The sequence below is a fragment of the Pleurodeles waltl genome, chromosome 7 (genome assembly GCF_031143425.1).
Source record: "Pleurodeles waltl isolate 20211129_DDA chromosome 7, aPleWal1.hap1.20221129, whole genome shotgun sequence".
Taxonomy (NCBI): domain Eukaryota; kingdom Metazoa; phylum Chordata; class Amphibia; order Caudata; family Salamandridae; genus Pleurodeles; species Pleurodeles waltl.
Window position 1 is genome coordinate 604,793,368 of NC_090446.1, and position 18,793 is coordinate 604,812,160.

An 18,793-nucleotide genomic window follows, 5' to 3' on the forward strand; every position below is an offset into this window, starting at 1 on the left:
GTTCATCCTTCCGTTTTTCTCCATGTGTGTTTTGTTTTGACATGACTTTCGTAACACTTTATTGTAACAAACATTGGCAAAAAGTGTTTTTTGGTCTCAAAAAGTACACATTGACACATTGGTTCCTGGCACTGGTGAAAAAGCAGAATGCTATCACCCAAAGTAAAGCCAGCCAATAGATGGCTAGAGAGAGAAATAGAATTTTAATAAAAACAAAGGTCCTGATTTATACTTTTTCACACAAACCTGCGTGAGGTTTGTGCCAAAAAGTACACCGCCGGCTAGCACCATTCCTGGACACCAGCCAGGCTTCATATTTAAGCTATGACGCTAGCCGGCGGGAAGGCCCAGTTAGTGTCAAAAATATTGACGCTAACCAGGTGGGGGAGGCGTAGGGGAAACTGGAGGTTGTGCGTGAAAGAATGGCACTAGTCAGGTTAGAGTATAAAAAATACTCTAACCCAGTGGTTCCCAACCACTTGACTTTTGTGGACCCCCTCTTTGTCATTACTGGAACACATGGACCCCCACTGAATATTACTGGAATCTGGGGACCCCCTACTGAGTCATTACTGAAAGGTGGGGACCTAATCTGTTAATATTATTTAATTTTCTAAGCAGTCGTGGACCCCCTGAGGAGGCTTCGCGGACCCTCGGGGGTCCTCGGACCACAGGTTGGGAACCACTGCTCTAACCTGATTAGCGTCATTCTTTCCACGCACAACCCCCATGGACATGACTCCTGTCTAAGTAAAGACAGAAATCATGCCCCCCAGCCCAATGGCCATGCCCAGGGGACTTAGGTCCCCTGGGCATGGCCATTGGGCACAGTGCCATGTAGGGGGGCCCAAGTTAGGCCCCCCCATGGCACTTTGCAAAAATAAATAAAAATACTTACTTGGTGGGATGGGTCCCCCCATCCTTAGGTGTCCACCAGGTGTGGGTGCGGGTTAGTGGGGTGTCCCTGGGGGCAGGGAAGGGCACCTGTGGGCTGTTTCCATGGTCTCTGACCATGGAAAAGGCTCACAGGTCTCCTAACGCCTGCCCTGACCCAGGCGTTAAATAATGGTGCTAAGCAGGCTTAGCGCCATTATTTAAGGCCCACCTCCTCCTCCTGTGCGTGATTTTTGCACGGGAGGATAAATAAGGCGAAAGGGCCTTTGAGTCATTTTGTTGCCCGGGAATGCCTACCTTGCATCTCATTGACGCAAGGTAGTTTTACACAGGCAAAAAATGACTTTAACTCCAATATTTTGGCTCTAGACATGTCTAGTGTCAAAATATAAATATGGAGTTAAGTTTGCGCCGGATTTCCTGAAAGAAAATGACGCAAATCCGGCGCAAACAGAGTATAAATATGCCCCAAAATGTCTTGGTTAACGCCAGACCACATTAGGGGCCCAATTCTAACAGAAAGACACAAAAGTACACTCAGGGTATACATTTGCATTAGTGGCTTTCATGAATTCAAAAAAATTTACAGAAGTAGCTCAAGAAATCATACTCCTAGAAGATATTGGTGCACTGTATTTTAGCATGAGCAAATATGCATGTGTAGACTTGCTCATGCAAAAATCTATTCAGTGTTTACAAGTTCACGTACACTCTAACCATTTTTTTCGCAACCCTGGAAGAACTTCTTCTTCGGATGTTGTCAGGAGTAAATTTCTGATCTTTCTCAGTATGGGAAAAGATCAGAGAAGAGCTGGTGAAAATCTTTAAAAAATTCAAGTTAGTAGGTTTGCGTAGACACAAAGGCTAGAACTATTACTTACTGCTCCTTCCAGCCCCATTATGTAGAAAGGTGGCAAAATAAGGAATTTGCTATATTAGGGCTCGAAACTGCTACTGTACAAGCCCTTCCATAGTATTAGCCCAGGCATAATCAGAGAAGCTATTATCAGAGCTCTTACATAACCTGATTACTGCCATAATTTGTCACTGTACTACAATGGCACCAAAGGGACAAATACGATTTTTTTACAGGACAATTACATTTAAGAAGCAAACTTTCCCATGGACAAGAAGATATTTTATGTAATTCTACACCCCTGTAAAAAGACATAAATCTGTGGGCGGAGGGTTGGCATAACTGAATCAACAACCATTTACCATCAAAAAATGAAACTACATGACAAGAGGAGGGGCAACATATATATATGCAGTGTAAACAAATATGTGATATAAATTCATAGTTCTGGCACAAAAGAGAGTGAGTCTGTATGATGCTTTAGTTACTGTTCATTTAGTTTCTGTTCAGCTAATTTGTACTTCACCTATGTGGCTAGTCTGAGTAGGGTTTTTCCAAGGCTGCAAAATGTATATATAGGCTTCAGCAACAGTATAGATAGATAGATAGATAGATAGATAGATAGATAGATAGATAGATAGATAAGGCGTAACACTGGATCCATAAACTTTTCCTTGAGCAGTATCCCTGTGCATGCCGTCGGATGGCTTTGTTCAGTTCCACATAGCATTGGTGTTGTCGTTTGCACCAGATGTCACCTCCCTGTCACCTATATAGGTGCTACCAAGGCACATAGATGTTAGTTCTTTTTTTTCACGCCAGTTAGTGCTGATATGGAGAGAGCCCCACTGTTGTTTTTTTACAAGCTTTTTTCAGCATTTTTGTTGAATATTTTTTGAAGTGTGTTGAGAATGTCATCCAGAAAGGTAGGATTCAAACCGTGTGGCGCCTGCCACTGCACCATTTCAGTTATGGACCCTCACCTTGTTTGCCTTTGGTGTCTCGAGCGCGACCATGACTTAAAGTTGTGCTTGGACTGCTGGGCCCTGGCACCTGAAGGCTTTGAGGGAGTAGTCTGTAAAGCCCGGCAGTTGACACCAGCAAGTGCAACTCCTCGAAGGTCATGGCCCTGGTCAAGAAGGTGGTCAAGGGATCACTCCAGGCGCTCCAAGTCCTCTTCGTCCCACTCCAGGTCATCAGGACACTCAGGGAAGAGGCACAAAAAGAAGAAGTCCAAGCGGGCTTCGACTTCACCTCGTCCGCCGGAAGACACGACGAGTGGGGAATGTTGGTGTTCCAGACACAGTTCCAAAGAGTCACTGCCAGGTTCGACTCAGCGCCTCCCTCCATTTCGGGGAGCTGGTGTGACCGCCAATCAAGTCAAAGACTTTTACGAGGCCATGAGCTGCATATTTGAGTGGGCTGACCCCTCCAGAGTGCCTTCGGTCTGATGTCGATGTCTGAAGCCTCAGCTCCGATAGAGTTTCATGGGTCCAATTTCAGATCAATGCAGGTTGTACCAACACAACCTTCCCCAGTTCCGACACCAATGCTCTCGGCGCCACCAGCCCCATTCTGATCCTAGACTATCCGGAGCCAGAACAGCATTGGACAACACTGATTCTGGCAGCGCTCGACTGTAGGTAGAAAGCTATATGCATTCAGACCTAGAGGGTATAGAAGCCAGAAGTCATCCATCATCCAGCCGCAGCCTCCAAGCCCTCATAGTTTGATACTGCTTGTCCAGTTGGAGGGAGAATTCAACATCATCTCCTCCACAGGTAGTCCATTACATCGGACGCTTTGGTCTTGCAGATCATTCAGAAGGGTTACACCCTTTCTTTCCAATCCTTTCCTCACCAATACCGCCAACACACAAACGGCTGACAGAGGATCACTTGACTTTGAGCCAAGAGAAAGTTACAGCTCTCTTGGCCAAGGGAGCCATAGAAAGTGTTCCATTGTCAGAAGTAGGCAGTGGTTGTTAGACCCACTACTGTTTGATACCCAAAAAGAGCAAAGGTTTTTGCCATATTTTAGATCAGCAGACTGTCAACCTCTTCCTCAAAAAGGAGAAATTCAAGATGCTTACTTTGGTTCAGGTCTTGTCTGACCTAGACCAAGGAGACTGGCTGGTAGCGCTGGACTTGCAGGACGCATATTTCCACATCCCCATCTTGCCTGCCCACAGGCATTACCTGCGATTCAAGGTAGGCCACAAGCATTTTCAGTTCACCATGCTCCCCTTTGGTGTTACCAGATCCCCTAAGATGTTCACCAAGGTGACGACGGTGGTCGCAGCTCATCTACACAGGTTAGGGGTTTCAGTCTTCCCCTACCTCAATTGGCTGGCTGTTGAGGGCAAACTCATCCCAGGCTGTCGTCTCCCACCTCCAGACTATGGCGAACCTCCTGCATTCGCTGGGGTTCATTATAAATGTGCCAAAGTCACACCTGACTCCTTCTCAGATGCTCCCTTTCATCAGAGCAGTTCTGGACACAGTGCAGTTTCAAGCTTATCCTCCCAAGCAGCAAGTCCTGAATATTCAGGTTATAATACCAATGTTTTGGTCTCTATCCTGGGTTTCAGTGAAACTGGCTGTGAGGCTGCTGGGCCTTGTGGCCTCCTCCATCCTGTTGGTGAATCATGCCAGGTGGCATATACGGGCTGTGCAGTGGGACTTTAAGTTCCAGTGGGCTCAGCATCAGGGGAATCTCTCTGACATGGTCCAGATCTTGGTGGTAACTGCAAAAGTCCTGCAGTGGCGGCTTAGAAACCACGACTGGGTGAAAGGCAGACTCCTATCCCCTCAACTAAATTGCACAGTTGTGGCAGATGCGTCTCTTTTGGGCTGGGGCAGCCATCTGGGAGATGTGGAGATCAGAGGACTCTGGTCTCTGGCAGAGTTGGTGCTCCACATCACCTTGCTGGTGCTCCATGCAATCCGGCTAGCATTGAAAGTGATGGAGATGGTTGTAGCACGTCTCAGAAGGTGGGGAGAACTGGTATTCCTTTACATGGACGATTGGCTGCTCAAAGCCAAGCCTCCAGAGTTGGTGTTGCATCACTTGCAGTTGACAACTCAGTTGTTGTGCAATCTGGGCTTTTCCATCAACTTGCCAAATCCCACCTAGAGCCCTCTCAGCGTTCCATGTTCATAGGGGCAGTACTGGACTCTACAGTGAATCTTGCCTACGCTCCTCCTCAGAGGATTCCAGACATTCAGGCTATGATTCCGATGTTTCAGGGTGGGGCAATGGTTCCAGTCCTAAAGGTCTTGTGCCTGCTCGGTCTGATGGCCTCCTGCATTCTGGTGGTCATCCATGCATGCATTTTGTGGAATCTTAAAGACTTGTCTGTAGGCCTTGATAACTAAACTGTCAAGGGAGGCTGAATCTCGACCTAAAATGACCTCACTACCTTAGATGAGTGTCAGGAGAAGATTTGCTGCCTTGACGTTTAGCATTGGCTGAAATCCAGGCATTTTAGGTTTCTGGAAAGAGTGCAGAAGGCTGTAATAAGCGCATTACCTAGTTTCATATGTTTTTGCCTTGGGGCAAGAAAGGTTCCTTTATTGTTTATCAGGAAGGCCAGATATCTATATGTAACTACATTGTCAAGAGCCTGCTTGTTTAGTGACCATGTTGTACAGCACTTGGTATACTTTGTAATGGTCATAACTTTTGTCTTATTTCTGGTTATTTTCAATGCGTGGTTACAAGTGTCCTTAAATTTTGCAGCTATCAGACGCTGGAGGTTGACTCTTGTAGAACTGCAGAGGAAGACAACATCTGCGTACAGGTGGTTTTGTCAAGTTTGATAGAAAAAGATTGAAGAGAGCTGGTGCACGCACCCTTGCTTGAGACCCTAATTGGTCATTATCTTCCTGGAAAGGCGGTCACCATCCCCTATTTTTATCCTTATCCATGTGTTTGTGTAGAGCTGCTGGATTCCTCTCATCCGGGGTGATGGTATACTACATTTAGCAAGCTTTGCCCATAGTTTACAGTGATTCACACAGTCAAATGCTGATATAAAGTCAACAAAATGTAAACGCACTGGTGTTTTGTTTTTTCTGTTTGTCGATGGAAGGTGCCAGAGCTAGAATATTTGTAAGCGTGCCTGTATCTTTTTAAAACCCTTTTTGAAATATCAGATTTATTATGGATCCACGCCAACCATCTGGTTTTGTTCATGAAATGGACACCTGATTGAACACAGAGGTGAGCTTAAAACATATTTAAAAAAAGGTCTTGTACTAGAGTTGGAGGTCTGTTTTGTCCCCGGATCTGGATGTATATAGACACTAATGAACTGTATGGATGACTTTCTTTGTTTGTTCAGTTCTCTAATTCCAAGATTTATATCCCATGGTCAATTTATGCCTGAACTTCTACTTCTATTAGTAGAGACAGAGAAATGTACATCTCAAGGCCCCCTTTTGGTCTTTTATGCATCTGCTTATGGTGCAGGAGTACTGTAATGCATATAACCAGTAACTAGGAGAGACGTAATTGCCCAAGTTTCCTGAAGGGCCACAATATCATAATTCTTCCATGTGGAGGCAGGATTTCCATCTCCTTGTGTTAGATTTTGACCCTGTGGTGTTCCACAAGCAATTTTGTAGACAACCAAAGTTATTTTTTGAGGGAGGGGGCGGCTTGATTGTGTGGTTCATGCAACTGCTGATTTTTGTAGGGCCTATCAGAGCCAACCCCAATCTTCCATGGGAACCAAAATTCCACCAGAGGAGAGGGTGCTGAGATGGTGTGATGTTTGTTATCTACATTTTTGGGTGATTTGACGTTGCTCCGTTATGTATTGAGTACTCCCAAAGGTTGATGTCTTTTTGGAATGTTTGCTGCGCAGTTTTCCAATAAATAAGGATAGCAGGGCTGAATATAGGGCGAGATGGAAAGACCCCAGAAGTCAAAGTGTTTGTTTTCTTTTAACACTGTTGATGCTTGGGCTGGAGAGGTACAGTCTACAAGGGCATTTTCTCTTGGATTACTCTTATAGGGCGATACAAATTTCACTGAGGTTATATTACTGGTGGCAAGAGTAGTCAACAGCGGTATTGCACTCAGTAATGTCAGAATTTTTCCTCTAGTTAACATATCGCTTTGCCCTTTGGAGTTATATTCTGGGAGCAAGAGTGTCTTTGTTTTTCCCTGATCTTTTGAGGAGGTATTCATCAAGCCTCCTTAAGTAATGTTTGGTCCTATGTCAAATGACCTATTTAATTTGCTTTGATCAAAATTAGGTTTCGTATGTTGTATGCTTTGAGCAGCAGTGTTCGTTTCTGCTCTATATTTTACCTTGCTATCTTGGTCCAAGCTTATGTTTGTGCGACTAGTTGATGTGACAACTTATATATATTGATAACTATTTGGACAAGGTCACCTAAAGCCAGTGGGCAGCGTTCTTGAACGTCTGGAGGACTTGGCACACTATTTACGCATGAAGTTTCCAAGGGAACTAAGGTGATCATTTTGGCGGCTTGTGGCCAGGTCCTTGCTAACTATGTGTCACAGCGATGACAGCCTGTGTTTAGACTTTCAACCGGGAAGGTGGTATGAATGCTACCTGCTGCAGGGGGATTACATTTTTGTTGATGAATTACTGGTAACCTCTTAGATGACTTTTCGAAGATTGGGTAAATATCACAGATGTTTTCTCTCACTAAGGCATTATTGGCATCTCTATTTCTACCTTATCTTGGCCCATTTGTCTGTGGCAAACCGTTCTGCACACTTAATGGTAATAGGTCCCTGTCCTATGGGATGTCTTCTCTTACAATTAGTGTCTCCTGGTTTTAATTTACTATTGTAGTCAGATGTTGGCAGACACTTGTAGATTAGGCCAGTGATTCCCAACTTTTTGACTTCTGTGGACCCCCACTTTATCATTACTGGAACAAGGGACCCCCCCTCTAAATTATTATTAGAATCCAAGAACTACCCCCCACCCCAGAGTCATTACTAGAAGCAGAGTACCCCGACCTAAACATTGTCGATGATTTGAACAGAACAACAATATACAAAAAATACAGAAACAAGCAATCCTTCAAACACATACACAAATGATTACCCATTTTAGGGCATGTGGGCTATGATCACTGGCCGATGCCAGGGAGGGGTTTTAAAAATCCTTTTTTCTATCCCCTTGGGAGATGCAGAAGAGCTTCCACGTCTCCCCCAGATCCTCCTCCTGCCAATCCGTGACGTCAGAACGCCACGAGGCGCGCTGACATCAGACTTTCCCGACCAGAGCAGCGGAGCGGATGAGGTAAGTGTCCTCTCCCCTCTCCAGTGGGAAGAAAAGCCAAAATGGCCTCCCAGATACCAGGGAGGCACTGATGAAAAGGGGAGAGTCTGCGATCAATGGCCAAGAAATGGCCCTCCTGACACTAGCCGACCCTCTATGGGGAAATATATATATATTTTTTATACATGTGCATTTTGCCTTGGGGTCTCTTTCTCTCTCTAGATATATATTTGTAGACAGAGAAATCTCTGTATGTATAGATATATATATAAACACTTTTTTACATGTGTTGCAATCGCCCCCAGGGTAACCACACATATATTAAAACAAAAATCACATATATATATATATATATATATATATATATATATACATATACATATACATATATATGGAAAATGTCACGTACATCTTTTGTGGCATGTAGTGCAGCAGATTCACATGCTGAAAGCCACAAAAAGTAGTTGAGATTTTCTAAAGTCTTTTGTTCTTTCTATATAATACATGAGAGCTCTTTTAAGATCAAAAGTGTGGAGAGCTCTTTCAGCAACTGAATCCTTCTGTGGAAAGAAGACTGGCAATTAGTAGTATTTTGTGTTTGTGTTCTTGAAAGAAGGGTTCTTCTAAAGTGAATGCTTGAATTTGGCTTACTCTTCCTAAAGAAGTAATTGCTACTAGGAAAGAAACCTTCTATGAGAGAAACTGAGGAGCGCAAGAATGCATGGGTTCAAAAGGTGGGTGCATAAGTCTTGTGAGCACAATGTTAAGATTCTATGCAGGAGCTGGTGGAACTGTAAGTGGAATAACTCTTTTAAGACCTTCCATAAAAGCTTTAATGACAGGAATTCTAAACAGAGAGGTATGTTGCCTGTTTTGAAGGTAGACTGATATTGCTGTTAAATGAATTTTAATAGATGAATATGCAAAATTAGCTTTCTGTAAATGAAGCAAATAACATACAATATCCTGTACTGATGCTTTAAGTGGATCAATGTTTTTAGGTTAGCAGTAATATACAAAAAGGTTCCATTTATTTGCGTAGCACGGCCTCATTGTAAGTTTATCTGCTTGTTTTAGAATGTCCATACATTCTGGTAGAAGCTGTAGATATCCAGGTTCTATGACCTCAGGAGCCAAATCGCCAGGTTGAGCATACTGGGATTGGGATGCCTGATCTGACCCTTGTTTTGAGTCAATAGGTCTGGTCTGTTTGAGAGCTTGTGATGTGGTACTACCGACAGACCCAGTAGTGTTGTCTACCATTGTTTATGTGCCCACGTCAGAGCTATGAGTATCATAGAGAGGAAAGTGTGACGCAGCTTGCTGACCAGAAACGGAATTAATGGGAGAGGGGAAAAAGTGTAAACAAATATCCCTGACCAATTGATCCACAGAGAATTGCCCTTGGATTGAGGGTGTGGGTATCTGAATGTAAAGTTTTGGCATTTGCATTTTCGCTTGTTGCGAAAAGGTCTATGTTTGGTGTTCCTCGCATCTGAAAGTAATATTGAATTACTTGTGGGTGAATCTCCCATTTGTGTATTTGTTGCTGCGTCCTGCTTAAGAGGTCTGCTAGCTGGTTGTGTATCCCTGGGAAGTATTCCGCTAGCAGATTAATGTGATTGTCAATTTCCATTTCCAAAGCGACCCTTGACCCTCGGGTAGGTCGCTGCAGCTCCACCTGCCCAGGCCCCTGCCACTGGTCTGGTAAGTCCTAGGTTCTTTTGTTCTGCTCCGCTCTCGTCCTTCTCCTTTCTCGCTTCTTCCTCCTTTGCCTCTCCTATTGTGCTTTGCTTTTCTCCTTTGCCTCTCCTGTTGTGACTCCGCTTTTCTCCCTTGCCTCTTCTGTTGTGACTCCACTTTTCTCCTTTGCCTCTCCTGTTGTGACTCCGCTTTTCTCCTTTGCCTCTCCTGTTGTGACTCCATTTTTCTCCTCTGCCTCTCCTGTTGTGACTCCGCTTTTCTCCTCTGCCTCTCCTGTTGTGACTCCATTTTTCTCCTCTGCCTCTCCTGTTGCGCTTTGTTTCTCTCCTCTCCCTTTCCTTTTGTGCTCTTTCTTTTTTCCCTCCCGTTCCGCTCTCCAGATGCTTCCCTGTCCCCCGCTCTCCCCCCTTCCCTCTATCCCGCCGCTGCTTCCCGTGCGGCCCCGCCTCCCCTGCTTCCATTCGCTACTCTCCCTCCCTCCCCCCCTTCCCTCTTATGGCAGCCGCTGTGCGTCCGCGCCGCTCCTGGACCGCGCCCAGCGCCAGAACCCCTGGCCCCCAGCGCTCCCAAAACCCCCAGCTCAGATACAACGCCGCCTCCCTCCACGCACTCAATCCCGGACGAACTACCACCTGCTACCAAGCCAGCCCCAAACGCACTCATGGACCCTTCGCCTGTCAAATCTGCAAGTATACCTTCCACCGCGCCTGCAATCCATCGACCGGCCCACGCTCCAACAACCACCTCAAGTGCATCCTCCTCAACGCACGCTCCGTCCACAAGCACGCCATTGAACTATGGGACCTCTTGGACTCAACCGCACCTCACGTCGCCTTCATCACAGAAACCTGGATGAACGCCTCATCGGCTCCCGACATCGCCCTAGCCATCCCAGGCGGCTTCAAGATCGCCAGGAAAGACCGCGCCAACCAAATCGGAGGAGGAATCGCCATCATCTACAAAAGCTCCATCAACGTCACTACTTCCACCGAAGACACCCTCCTCGCCGCCGAACACATGCACTTCCAGATCCACACCGACCCCAGGACCACCCTCAGAGGCACTCTCGTCTACAGGCCCCCTGGCCCACGCGCCCTATTCAGCGAATCCATCACAGACTTCATCACCCTGCACGCCCTAGCCTCACACTGACTACATCCTCCTCAGGGACCTGAACTTCCACCTGGAGAAGAACAACAACACCAACACCGCACCTTGCTCGACAACCTCGACAACCTCAGACTCAAGCAACTGGTGAACACCCCCGACCCACACCGCCGGCCACAAGCTCGACCCCATCTTCTCCGCCAGCAACCACGTATCCTTCAACCACTCCTCCGAGATACACTGGACCGACCACAGATGTGTCCACTTCACCTTCATACGCAAGACCCACCACCTTCTCACACAACTAATCACCCACAGGCCCTGGAACAAAATCTCCACAGAACAGCTACTCTCCACTCTCAACCATAACCAACCTGCCATCACCCCAGACGCCAACAACGCAGCCCTCAGCCTCACACAATGGATCCCCAACTGCACCGACAACCTCGCCCCCCACAGAAACCTCCTTGGTTCACAGACGCCCTCAAAGAATCCAAGAAAACCTGCCGCACACTCGAAAAAACCTGCCGCAAAGAACACACTGCAGAGAACATGTCAGCCCTCAAGATCGCCACCCGTGAACACCACCAGCTGATCCGCTCTACCAAAAGGGCATCTTTCAAAGAGAGACTGGACAAGAACACCCACAACAGCAAAGAACTCTTCAACATCGTCAAAGAGCTCTCCAATCCCAACGCCAGCTCCAACACCATCACGCCCTCACAAGAACTCTGCAACTCCCTCGCTACTTTCTTCCATCGAAAGATCACCGGCCTACACAACAGCTTCAGACCCCAGATCCCGCCGACCACCACTGAACTCACAGCCCCAAGCATCACCCTCAACGCCTGGACCCCCATCAGCTCCGAAGAGACTAGAACCACCATGAACACCATCCCCTCCGGCGCTCCCTCGGACCCGTGCCCCCATCACATCCTCAACAAAGCCGACGCCATCATCGCCCCCTACCTCCAGAGCATCATCAACAGCTCGTTTGCATCTGCCACCTTCCCCGAGAGCTGGAAACACGCGGAAGTCAATGCTCTCCTGAAAAAACCTACAGCGGACCCCAACGACCTGAAGAACTTCCGCCCCATCTCGCTCCTCCCCTTCCCGGCCAAGGTCATCGAGAAGGCCGTCAACAAGCAAATTGACCAACTTCCTCGAAGACAACAACTTGCTTGACCCCTCCCAGTCTGGCTTTCGGGCCAACCACAGCACGGAAACCGTCCTCATCGCCGTCACCGACGACATCAGAACCCTGATGGACAACGGATGGACAACGGAGAAACAACCGCCCTAATCCTCCTTGACCTCTCGGCTGCCTTCGACACCGTCTGCCACCGCACCCTAATAACCCGCCTCCGCTCCACTGGTATCCATGGACAGGCCCTGAACTGGATCATCTTGTTCCTCTTGGACCGAACCCAAAGAGTCTACCTCCCGCCCTTCCGCTCAGAACCCACCGAGATCATCTGCGGCGTCCCACAAGGCTCCTCGCTCAGCCCTACTCTCTTCAATATCTACATGAGCCCCCTCGCCAACATCGCTCGCAAACACAACATCAACATCATCTCCTACGCCGACGACACCCAGCTGATACTCTCCCTCACCAAAGACCCAGCCACCGCCAAAGCCAACATGCAGGATGGAATGAAAGACGTCGCACAATGGATGAAGCTCAGCCGCCTGAAACTGAACTCAGACAAGACGGAGGTCCTCATCCTCGGAAACTCCCCGTCCGCCTGGGACGACTCTTGATGGCCCACGGCCCTGGGAACCGCACCAACCCCCTCAGACCACGCACGCAACCTCGGATTCATCCTGGACCCCCTTCTCACCATGACCAAGCAAGTCAACGCCATCTCGTCTTCTTGATTCCACACCCTTCGAATGCTCCGAAAGATCTTCCGCTGGATCCCCGCCGATACCAGAAAAACTGTTACCCACGCCCTCGTCACAAGCCGCCTGGACTACGGGAACACCCTATAAGAGCCCCTGAGGTAATATTGTTGTCCCTGTTTTTGTTGGGACATAGAGGTCTCTGGAATTTGTGGCTCAAAACCTCCTCTAAATTGAGGTTTGCGAAATGAGCCCTGAAAAGGTGTTGTATAAAGGGCTCCCATGGCCTTTGCTGTCTCATAGTCCTTTTTTAATTTATCAGTGGATGTGTCCACCTCCGGTCCAAAGAGTTGCTGCTTATTAAGAGGCATTTTAAGGACCCCTTGCTGTATTTCAGCCCTAAAGCCTGAGGTCCTCAACCAAGCATGTATTCTAATTGCGATGCTAATGTTTATACCCCTAGCTGCCGTATCAGCTGCGTCTAGTGCTAATCGGATCTGATTATTGGCAATGGCTTGTCCCTCTTCCACTACCTGCTGTGCTCTTTTCTGATGTTCCTTTGGGAGGTATTACAGGAACTCCTGCATCTCATCCCAATGTGCCCTGTCGTACCTAAGTAAAAGGGCTTGGGAGTTAGCAATGTGCCACTGATTTGCAGCCTGAGTTGCTATCCTTTTGGCTGCTGCATCAAATCTGCGGCTTTCTTTATCAGGGAGAGGAGCATCCCCTGTTAACTGGCTATTTGCGAGTTTTCTGGCTGCATTTACTACAGTGGAGTCTGGCGGTAACTGTTGTGAAATGAAAACTGGATTAAATGGTGCTGCTTTATATTTTGTATCTATTCTAGGTGTTAGCAACAAGTTTCAGCATACCAGGTAGCATTGGCAAGCATTGGTATTGTTTGTGAGGTGAGGAAAAAGTGTTATATAGAAAATCCTCTTCTAATGGCTCAGAGTGCATCTGCACACTGTGATAGGCAGCTGCTCTGGAAATTACCTGATTATAGGCTGTGGTATCCTCAGGTGGAGACGGTCTTCTAGGATACAAATCAGGATCATTGGGTGGGATTGGGTCAGAGTCATACATGTCCCATGGATCAATGTTTTAAAAACGATCAACCATATAGTCCTCATGTGAAGAAGCATGAGATTGTGTAGGTAAAGTTGGTAGTGGTGGAGTATGAGGTGGTGAAAAAGAAGAAAGATAAGGCGAATGTGGTGGAGAAAGCTGAACAGTCTTTGGCTCTTCCTTATGTATGAAGATTTTGCCAATGAAGGGCCAGCATCCAAACTCTCCTGGAATGCTAATTTCCTCTTTGTATTTGGAGGAGGGGAGGCAATAATCTTTCCATTCTCTTTCTGGAGTTGAATCCTCCCTTGTTTTTGGTCAATGACCTCAAGAATGGGTCTAATGTCTGTCTGATCTCCCTCCTGCTCTGAAGATGAAACCTGTTTTTTGTCTATTATGCTCCGAAAACTTGGTGACATTATGCTTCACACACCCCGAAAAAGTGGTCTGAGCAGTAGGGGAAAGTATTTTCGGCTCAGAGGATGGGCTGCGATGTTTCGACTCCGAAGAGGAGCGTGGATGTTTCGGCTCCGATGTAGTATGAAACCGACTTGGTTCCATAGTGAAAGCCTCCATCTTTCGACTCAACGCTGAAACAGGCGTGACAGTCTGTTGTTGGGAGTGAATCTTGGCCTTTTTCGGCACCGAAACCGACGGTCGGTTGACGATTTGTTGTTTTCGGGTTGAACCATGGCTAGCAAGCACTGGTATACCCAAGGCCTTCTGTGATTTTTTTGTTTGTTGGGAAAGGGCTGGTGTATTCATGTACTGCGCCGCAGGGTGTTCCTGGCTGTCCTCATCTGAATCTCGGTCGGAGTCTCGAATGAAGACTGCAGTCTGTGTATGTTCCTCACCAAAGATGTTGGATGTTTGCTCTGAGGACTTCAATGCCATCTCCAACTGCCTTTCTCGTCGATCTTGTAAGGTCTTTTTCGATTGAAAGGACGGACATGCCTCTCAGGTCTCACCTTGGTGGTCTGGAGAAAGGCAGAGTATGCACACTGAATGCTGGTCGGTGTAGGGGAACTTGGTGTGGCACCGAGTACAGAATCAGAATGGAGTCCAATCCATGAGCCTATGACGCAGTAGGCACGGAGAGGCCCGAGAAGGGCGTGGGCGCCCGAAAGGCATTTAATCGAGCCTGACGCTACATTCGGATTGAGTGTAGTCAGTAACCGCATTCGAAAATTATACCGACGTTAAGAAAAAGGAAATAAAAGTTCAGATAGTACAGAAGCGAAAGTACCGGAGCAAGAGGGAACACGTCTGAACCCGGCGGCGGAAACAAAACAATCTAACAAAGGAGTCGATGCCCATGCACACTATCACCGAGAGGAGGAGTCACTCAATCCTGTGACTAGAAAAAAGTTTCTTAGAAAAAAATCAACTTGTAACATTCCGAGCCCAAGCCTAGATGGCGATATATGCACAGCATGTTTATCTGCAGCTACACATGTTCGATATATATATGTATATATATATATGTATATTATTTTTTTTCTTTTTCTAGAGATAGATTCTCTCTATATAGAAAGAGGTCTGACTTTTGTCAAGTGGCAGTTTTGGCGCCATAAAGTAGTGCAGATGGTTTATATGCCGGCTGCAAAGGATAGATATGTATTTAGCTGAGTGGATTAGTAAAGTCAGGCATTACCTGCGCTTTAAAACAAATGAAATGTATGTGCGAGGGGGGCTATGGAGAGATGAGTGGTAGTTTTGCTAGGTGGTAGTGATGGAATTCGGGGAGGAGTTAATGGGGGCACCAAAAATGATTGTCGCACTGGGTGCCACCAGTGCTAAAGGCTGTGATGATGGGAATGTGGTAACCTGAAGTAATAGTGTGTCTTTTTTGTTTTTTTCAGTGTCTTCAGAGAATCTGCTGATTCGGAGAAGAAGCAAAGGCTGCGGTGACTGACATCTGCTGTTGCACACATCATACACACACACACCCATGAGCAATTTTGTGACCCTATCTGCCTTCTATGTAGGCTAGTGCTTTGGAGGGACAGTTTAGCCAGTAGCAGCGATGGTGTCTTGTTGGATGACTGCTGCTGAAGCCATAACTCGGGTTATGGCCGACAGCTCTGAGGAAGGATCACAGACTGAAACAGCAGATACTGAGACAGCATCTGAGTGAAAGGACAATGGGGCAGAATCTGAGAGTGATTTTTCAGTCAGCGGAGTCCCATCCGATGACACCTCTTCCAGTGATTCTGAGGGAGACGATGAGGACAGTCATCATGTCCCTTCGCAAGCACAGTCTGTGCAGTGGGACAACAGCAGGTTAGCCCAACACAGAGAGCAGGTGCGTGCTGCAGCAAGCACAGAGAGAGTGCTCTCTTGGCAGCCCTTTGATTTAGTTCAGCCCCAAATTCCACCTTTTCATGATGACGCTGGATGTAAAGTTGATACAACCAACTTTTTGCCAGTCAACTACATCCATCTCTTTTTGGATGTTGACTTCTGTCTTATCCAGGTGATTGATTGACATCTGATCTGATCGATATAAGGACGCTCAATGAAGGACCACACATCAATAATGTACACAACTTGGCTTTAATAGAATTTTCAGTAAAATATATGCGTTTGGCACATCAACAAAGTAGAATGAAAAATAGCAATAGAGAGCATCTATTTATATGTGAGCAAAGAGTTCACCAATAGGAACACTGCATTGGTTGGCTGTCTACGAAATGCATATTTCATCTACTGCATCATATTCACATTAAGACGTTCAAGGAAAGAGCAAATATCAATGAGCAGAATACGTCATATTATAAACATAGCACAAGTATGTTAATCAATCAGAATAAAGCAGAGAAACAAAGACCTTATATCCCTGGGTGGAACTTAACTTTATCCACAATGCTGGGAAGCCCTCTCCCGCCTGCTCGAACCTCTCTCCCTCTCGAGCGTCACGGTCTAAGAACAGCACAGCCAGGGAGGCAGCGATGTGGGCGATGGCAGCTTGCACAACTCCATCTCCATTTTCAGTCCCCTCACCTGCGCTTCAGTGCTTAAATAACCTGAAGCTTGGACTCTATCCCTTTCTCGCATTTTCTAGCTATGTTATCAGCACACGTCCCTTGGCTGCTCTGTTGTTCACTAGCCATTATTTTCTGGCCTCCCTTTCTCAGGGTTAGAGCGACCTTCGCATCCCTCTCCCACACTTCCTGCTTTTTGCACATGCAGCTGCGGATAATTTTATCCATGGAATGTTGGAATACAAGCTTGAAAGCGACATCGTGGACTTTTCCACGTATGGCTCAGGTTTCTGCAGGCATCACGCTCATCTACACTGCTCAGACTAATTAACCCTTTGAGTCACAATGTCTTCTGCACCTTTCCCTACACTGATCAACTTCCTTCAGCAAATTGTGCAGCAAACAAATTTACATGCAGAACAATTTCTTAGGGAGCATGGAGGCACTCTAGGGCCCTGTTCTAGGGCACAGCAGTGGACTCCCACTTCGCTGGGAGAGTTGAAGATGTTTTTGGGCCTTACGCTCAAAATGTGGTTACTGCAGAACCCCACCTTGCAGTCCTAATGGAAGACTCGCACGGTTTGGGGAACCCCCATCTTCGCACCATACATGAGCAGAGATCATTTCTTGCCATTTGCAGTGCATGCATTATTTCAATGACAATTCTGCTGAATTGCCTCAGGACCATCCAGTTGATTGTTCAAAAGTCAGCCTGTCGTGGAACATTTGTCTGCCAGATTTCCAGAGAATTATACTCCCGGAAATAATATAGCAGTCGATGAGTCCTTGATCCTATACAAAGGACGGCTGCTGTTCAGACCGTACAATTGCGAGCAAAAGAGCTCGCTATGGCATCAAGCTGTACATGCTGTGTGAGAGCTCTTCTGGCTATGCGTACAGCTTGAGAGTGTATACAGGGAAGGACTCCAACCTAAACCCTGTAAGTTGCCCTCCCATGTTAGGGGTTACTGGGAAGATTATATGGGAGCTTGTCCAGCCACTCCTTCACAAAGGTTATAACATTTATGTGGACAATTTCTATACTGGAGTAGAGCTATTCAGTGAGCTCTACAAAGCTGGCACTGTGACCAACGGTACAGTTTGTCGTAACAGCAAACGATTCCCACAGGAGCTTGTTTGCAAGAAGCTCCAGAAATCCTAGAGTACTGTTTTGCATTCCAACGAACTGCGTGCAGTCAAGTTCTCAGTTAGGCGTGAAGTATACATGCTCACTGAAATTCATGATGAGAGCACTTCCCCCATCACCATTTGGGGTCAGATGGCCGAAGACCACAAGCCACCTGTATATTTAATTACAACAAGTACATGCGGAGAGTGGACAAGAACGACCAGGTTCTTCAACCATACAATTCGTGTCATAAAACTCATACTTGGTACAAGAAACTGTTTACCCACCAGATCCAGATGGCAACATACAATGAGTATGTTGTTTATCGTCAGACAATTACAGTAAGACTCATGACTTTCCTTGACTTCCAGTTGTCTGCAATAGAAAACCTCACTGCTATTACAGAAGCAGCAGCCTCCAATTCATATGTTCTGGAGGATGTGGCAAGGCTGCAGGAGCAACACTTTGCTGATCGCATTCCTAAAACACCCAAAAATGATCATCCATGCTGCCGCTGTAAAGTGTGCTTGAAGCAGGGGAAGCGGCAGGAGCGTTGTTATTACTGTCCCCAATGCCCATCTCAGCCAGGCCTCTGTGTCCCTACTTGTTTCACGTTGATTCAGACTAAAGCGAAGTTCTGTAAAACCAACTGAGGAGGAGCTGCCTTTGGGTAAACCTTTCAGTGGCTGTGCATGGATGCTGAACGTTCATGAGCCACTGCTTCGTTAGGAAATCAGCCACAGAATTTTACTTCATCTACTTCAGGGAATCATGGACTTCCTTATGACCTGCATGACACCTTTATCCACCGCCAGAGTGTGGTAGGTGTTCTGTTTGATTCATATTCACCAGCATTTCTACTTGTTTAAAAGTGTGCAAACTCAATTTGTACCTTCACTTTCAAAGCAAAAGTAGAAGTGTTGGTAAAGGAGTTCCACAGG

General features: G+C 46.6%; 1 protein-coding gene across 1 annotated transcript in view; it reads right to left on the reverse strand.

The window, feature by feature from the left end:
- Positions 1-18,793, reverse strand: part of LOC138304453 (histone-lysine N-methyltransferase, H3 lysine-36 specific-like) — a 1,084,114-nt gene that overhangs the window by 988,373 nt on the left and 76,948 nt on the right. The window lies entirely within an intron of this gene.